Here is a 6,000-nt window from a genome sequence, read left to right as displayed (position 1 = left end):
TCACATAAGCGCGACGCATTGTTGGGCCAGGCCCAGAACGGTGCGCGAGCAGGTGGGGCGGATTTTACCGCAGTGACTGTTTCGTCCGCTGCGCTTCCCCACGACCCGCGTTGAACGCGCGACATGGAGAATCATGTGTGATGTGGGGGTCATGCATGGGGCGGTTCCCGCACGCATGTGTCACATCGCAGTTAATGGGAAAAGAGGCGGCCCGCGCCTTCCCCGTAAAAAGGAATAACCGCGGGCGCGCTGCTCATTTACCCCCTGCGTCTTCTTTAATCTCGGAGCCGCCGTTCCCTTCTCCTTCCTTCGCAAGCTTCCGCTTTTCCTTGCTGCCGCTATGTCTTCGCTATCTTCTGTCCCTTGGTTCTCGCGGTCGCCATGGCCCCCAAATCCACCAAGGGCAAGGGAGTGGCTAGGGACGCCGGGGCGTCGGAGCCGCCGGAGAGCGAGTCGGCGGCGCGGCGGATGCAGCTCGCCTACTTCCCCTCGACGGTCGACGTGTTCGAGCTCCGGGACTGCTTCAGGCCCCTATGGAGGTGCAAGACGGGGGGGAGACAACGGGGCATGCAGCCACGCGCGTCATCCCCGCCAATTGTGCCGAAGCCGCTCCGAATCGGTACCCATTCTTCGTCGACTACTTTTCTTGCGGCCTTTGCCCCCCTTTCTCCGATTTCTTCAACGATATCATGCACACATTTGGCTTCCACCTTCTGGATTTTACTCCAAACGTTGTGGCGTGCATGGCTCTGTTCGCCCATCTCTGTGAGGGCTTCGCTGGAGTTCTTCCCAACACGGCGCTCTTCCGCCATTATTTTTACCCCCGCATCCAGAAGGGAGGCGCCATTTCTGGTTGCGTCACCTGGATCCCAAGGTACAAAGGGACGTACCCGGAGGGCGCCCAAAAGGAGAGGTGGGAAGAATGGCGGGGCCGGTGGTGCTGGATTGAGGAGGAGGACCCACAGGAGTTCTGCCGGGTCCGCCAGGCGCCGCCTATCCACGGGAGTGACTGGGGTGACGTCGATGCCCAGGACGGCAAGCTCAAGATCGCCACCACCAGGATCCACCGCCTCACCATTGCCGGGCTTACCCTGGAGATGATTGGGGCGGATTTCCTCCGCCGCCGAATCACTCCTCTACACAACAAGGGGAGGCCGGCCTGGCTTTTCCAGAACGCGGCCGACATCATGAGGCTTCGCCCTGGCCTCAATCACAACTTCATGGTGATGGGACACGCTCACTTCTGCCAGCGGATCTTTCAACTCGACGTGAACCACGAGGGCTGGGCCGAGAGATCCGACAAGGCCGCGAAGGCCGACAAGGTCGTCAAGGGGCCCTTGTTTGGGTTGCCGGTGGGGGTGGTCCCGCTGAGCAACAACTCACGCCAGACCGACATCATCACCATGATGCCGGACTGCAACGCGCACGGTCCCGTCCAGAACTGGGCCGCACCGCCGGACGAGCAGGTGCAGGAGTTCTTTGATGGCTTGGCAGAGGTGTATGTCCGCAATGAGCCGCTGCTCATCGAGGACACCACGCAGGCAGAGCTGGACTATATCGCCACCAGGGCGGTGGAGGCGGAGCTCGCCAGGCAGGCCAGCAGCGCTGGCGGCATGGAGGACGAGGCTGCGGTAGCCGCGGAGGAGAAGAAGCTCGCCCAGTGGGCGGAATCCGCTGGAGAGGCCAGCAGCGCCGGCACCGGGGCCCCTCTCATTGAAGATGCTCCCGACGAGTCGTCGTCGGAGGAGGAGGAGTAGGAGGAGGAGGCCGAAGCCGTCGACCCTCCAGCCACGGGAAGAGGGCGCGTCCTGCGGCGGGCCAGCTCCGGCGAGCCGGTTTGGCCCGGCAGGGCCGTGAAACCCCGGCATGCCCAGGAGACGTCCGCGCGCCAAACGAGGGCCGCGGTGGCGAAGAGGTTGGTGAAGGCCGCGAAGGCGAAGAAGAGAGCATCTGTCTCTTCTTCATCCAAGCGCGTCCAGAGTCTGCCTTCTTCCCCTCCTCCGATAGACATCGACGTGGAGGTCGTCTTCGACTTCGGGTCCCTCAGCCCAAGAAGGAAGAGGAAGGCGGCAGAGGAGGAGGTGGAGGACGAGTAAGCATCCTGTCCCTTTCTGTCATCTTTTTCTCCTCAAACTGTGCCGCTTATCTTGGATTGCTTTCATTTTTGCAGGCATGCGGGGACACTGGCCCAGAGGGTGAAGAGGGCCAGGGCTTCGGCGAGCGGCCAGCCCCCGGCCGATGCTTCTGGTACACCGCTGGTGGTGTTGAGCAGCCCGGACAGCAGCCCCCGGCACAGCCCCCAGTGTAAGTCCATCACTCACCCCTCGTCAACGTGTGTTGGGGGCACGATCTCTTGGTGCTGACCTTGCCATGGTTGCAGGAGGAGGACAGCAGCGGGAGGAGCCACGGAGGGCTACCCCCAACACGCCGCCCCCATCGATCACGCCGCCCCGAGGGGCGTCCCCGGCAAGGGCGCCAAGCACTGAGCCCATGCACACGGAGGAGGAGGAGGCGAGCTCGGGCGCTGGTGGCTTTGCCTCGGCGCCAAATGTTGGCGGGGAGGGGACCTCTGCTTCCCAGCCCGGCACAGGTAAGTCACTCGCCTTCCGTCCCTGTCTTTTCTTTTTCTTTCTGAGTCTTGGTCTTGGTTTCACCTCATCTCCTTCTCGATATCCAGATCCTCCCTCGGCGGACCAGGAGGACATAGACACCATCATCGAGGATGTCGCCAAGGCCGCCGAGGCGGAGGCCGAGAAGATTGCCGCCGAGGAGGTCGCCAAGGGCGCTGCTGAGGACGCCGCCAAGGGGCCTGCCGGGGAGGCCGGCAAGGCTACTGCCGAGGAGGCCGGCAAGGGGCCCGCCGGGGAGGCCGGCAAGTCCACTGCCGAGGAGGAGGTGGTTGATGACCAGCCTTCCTCCTCCGCTGCCTCCGGCCCCGGCAGGTATCTGAAGGTGAGCGATGACCTTTTCGTCCACCTTCCAGGGACGTCGAGCTCCAGGGCGCCCATCGAGGGAGAGGCGTTCGATGAGGAGGTGCTTGCCGCTGCCGGGCTCGAGGTTGTTGACGAGCCGAGCGCCGGTGGTGACGGTTCTCAGGAGGAGCGGCTTCTCCATGCCATCGGCGCCAGCTTTCGGAAGCTTCAGGCGCTCCACCGCGCCCGCCTGGACAAGGTCAAGTCTAGGATGGCGACGGTGGACAAGGCGGAGGCGGACCTCAAGGGACGCGTCGCCGAAATGCAAACTTGGTTCCGCCAAGCTTGTGAGGAGCTAAAGGCCGCCCAGGGCGAGCTGGCCAAGCGTGATGTGGAGCTCACCATAAAGCGGGCCGACATCGAGAAGGCCCAGGAGATGGCGGAGAAACTAGCCACCGCAACCGAGGCCGCTCGAACCTAGCACGAGGCCGCACTGAACTCCCAGGAGGAGGACCTTGCCGCGCGCGAGGAGAAGCTTGCCGCAACGCTCCACGGCAAGGATGAGGAGGTGGAGAAGCTCGTCGTGCAGCGGACCCGGGAACTGGAGCAGAGGCACAAGGAGGCACTCGATGCCCAGGCTCTGGTTCACGCCGACAGGGTGAAGGAGTTGGAGGTGGAGCGGGACGGGCTGAAGGACCAGACCCAAAAGCTGGCCGAGGAGAAGAATACGCTCAACGGTGCCCTGGTGGAGGCGCACGGCGCAGTCCTTGGCAAGGCTGGGCAGCTCTCCAAGGCCAACGACTCTATCAAAGACCTGAAGCTGAAGCTGGAGGGCCTTGAGGAGACGGTCTCGGAGGCCAAGGCCCGGGAGGAGACCCTGGCCAAGGATTTGGAGGCCGAGAAGCAGCAGCGGAAGAATGAAGCCACCAACCATAGGGATTTCGTGGATGGCGAGAATCGCTGGATCGGCCGCCTCGAAGATGTCGCCGGCAGGATCACCGCGCAGCTAGCCACCATGGAGATGCCAAATGTGAGGTACGCTCCGGATAGCAGCACGACTCCCAACGCCAGGCTGACCCTGTTTCAAGGGTGTTCTTGGAGACCTGAAGCATTTCCGCTCCACCAGGGTGACTTTCCTGGCCAATGAGGCCCGGAGGCTTTGTCAGGGTGCCATGACCAAGGTTCTCATCAAGGTGGCATACTGGAATCTCACCCTCGACTTCTACGCTGCGCTGGAGAGCTTGCCGGAGGATGTGGACCTCGCGCCGCTCAGGGAGCGTATCGAGCCCGTCATCAGCGGCATCGATGGAATCCATAGGGTAGAGGGCCAGCGCCGGGACTAGGCACCCCGCTTCTTATCATCGCTGCAGGTTCATGACCAAGACAATTTATATCTTTAGTTAGAACCGCACCAACAATTGATGTAATATAACTCTGCAGTACTTTTGAATCAGTGCATGTTATTTCCCTGTTCAATCTCTCTCTCTGTATGTCCACCCTACGTTAACCGGGTAGGGTTGCCGGCGCGTAACCCAGGGCGCGGCGCCTCGAGGACGGATCCTCGATAGCCTGCTGGGTGTGCTTGCTGCCAAGCGAACCACCTTACCACTCTCAGCGCGGCCGCTCGAACTGTCGAGCTTGACTCGAGTCAGAATCGAGAGCGTTGCCAATTGCGGAAGGCTACCGTGTCGTTCTCGACGCGACCGCTTAAGCTATTGAGCGGACTCGAAACAGAGTAAGGGCGTTGCCAATAGCAGAATGGCCCCGTTGCGTGCAGGTTTTCCATACAACGAACGAGATCTCCGAGGGGAATAACCTTATATAAAAAAGGAATTATTTAAGGTTCGGCATGACTTAGCTTTCCTGTCGCCGCACTGGCGCCCTTCGCGCTTGCAGGCGACGCCGCTCTCTTGGCCGTCTTCTTCTTTTGAAGCCATGGCAATGAAGAACTGCTAGGCTAACTGCTAGACCAGATTCTCACAACTTCGCCAACCCCTACCTGGCGCGCCAAAGATGTCGGTGGAAACGACACCTATGGGATCACTGGAACCCCTTCTACGGTCGGCGGGCGCGGGGTTGTGAGAAGAGCAGGTTCAGGAGCTAGCACAAAGATCGTTTACCCAGGTTCAGGCCGCGAAGATGCGTAATACCCTAGTCCTGCTTTGGTGTGTATTTCAGAGTGTTCTTGAGCTCTCGAACTAGCTACGGTGGCTGCGTCGTTCCAAAGAGCTGAATCCCCCTCCAGTATGCCTCGGGCCTCCTTTTATAGACAAAAGGGGTTGCCACAGTGGCACACAGGAGGTGGAAAGGTGTACAGTGTGCGAGTTTATCGCCCGGCATTACGGGACAAAGCGCATTAAATGCGTTACTTAGGTGTCCATTAGCTTTATCGGGGACGGGAACGAGGCCCGTCCCGTCCGTCGCCGCTCCGCCTTGCTTCGACACACGCCCAGGCCAGTGATGCGTGCAGCGCCATGTAGGCAGGCAGGCTGCTGAGGTGGCGCGGTGTTAGGGTCTTCACGAAGATCTGCATGCCACCACGCAGGTGCTTGCTGAGTTGGTCTGGAAGCCGCATGTTTCCACGCAGGTGCCTGCCTAGCTGGTTGGGCTGGCGACCGCATGCGAACGGCGGCGGAGTCTTGGCTGGTGCGGGCCTGGCAGTGGCCCCGCTGATGCCCTCGGCAAGGGTCTTGCCGTGGCGTTGCAGTCGTCCCCGGCAAGGGTCTTGCCGGGGGTCTTGTGGATTTCCTCGGCTGGGATCCCGCCGAGGGTCACCGTCTTCTAGTCCTCACCTGATCTCATATGTTCTTGATCTTGACGAAGATCTGCATGCCACCACAGAGGCTCCTCCCGAGCCTTGTTTCCAATGTGGTGGGTTGGTGGTGTTGGAACCCACGGGCTCAAGGGTGGCCTACTCTGCTAGCATCGGGCAAGTTGCTCCGGCAAGGCTCTTAACGGGGCCGCGGAGGCCGCCCCGACAAGGGTCTTGCCGGGGGAGTCCACCTCGCCCTCTTGCTCTCCTGTGTTTCTGGTCTTGGCGTTGCCTTGGTTGGCTTGTGCTTCGGCTTCTCTCCGGCTTCCCTCCTCT

This window comes from Triticum aestivum, chromosome 3D (genome assembly GCF_018294505.1).
Source record: "Triticum aestivum cultivar Chinese Spring chromosome 3D, IWGSC CS RefSeq v2.1, whole genome shotgun sequence".
Lineage (NCBI taxonomy): Eukaryota > Viridiplantae > Streptophyta > Magnoliopsida > Poales > Poaceae > Triticum > Triticum aestivum.
Note: the sequence above shows the minus strand (reverse complement) of the source record.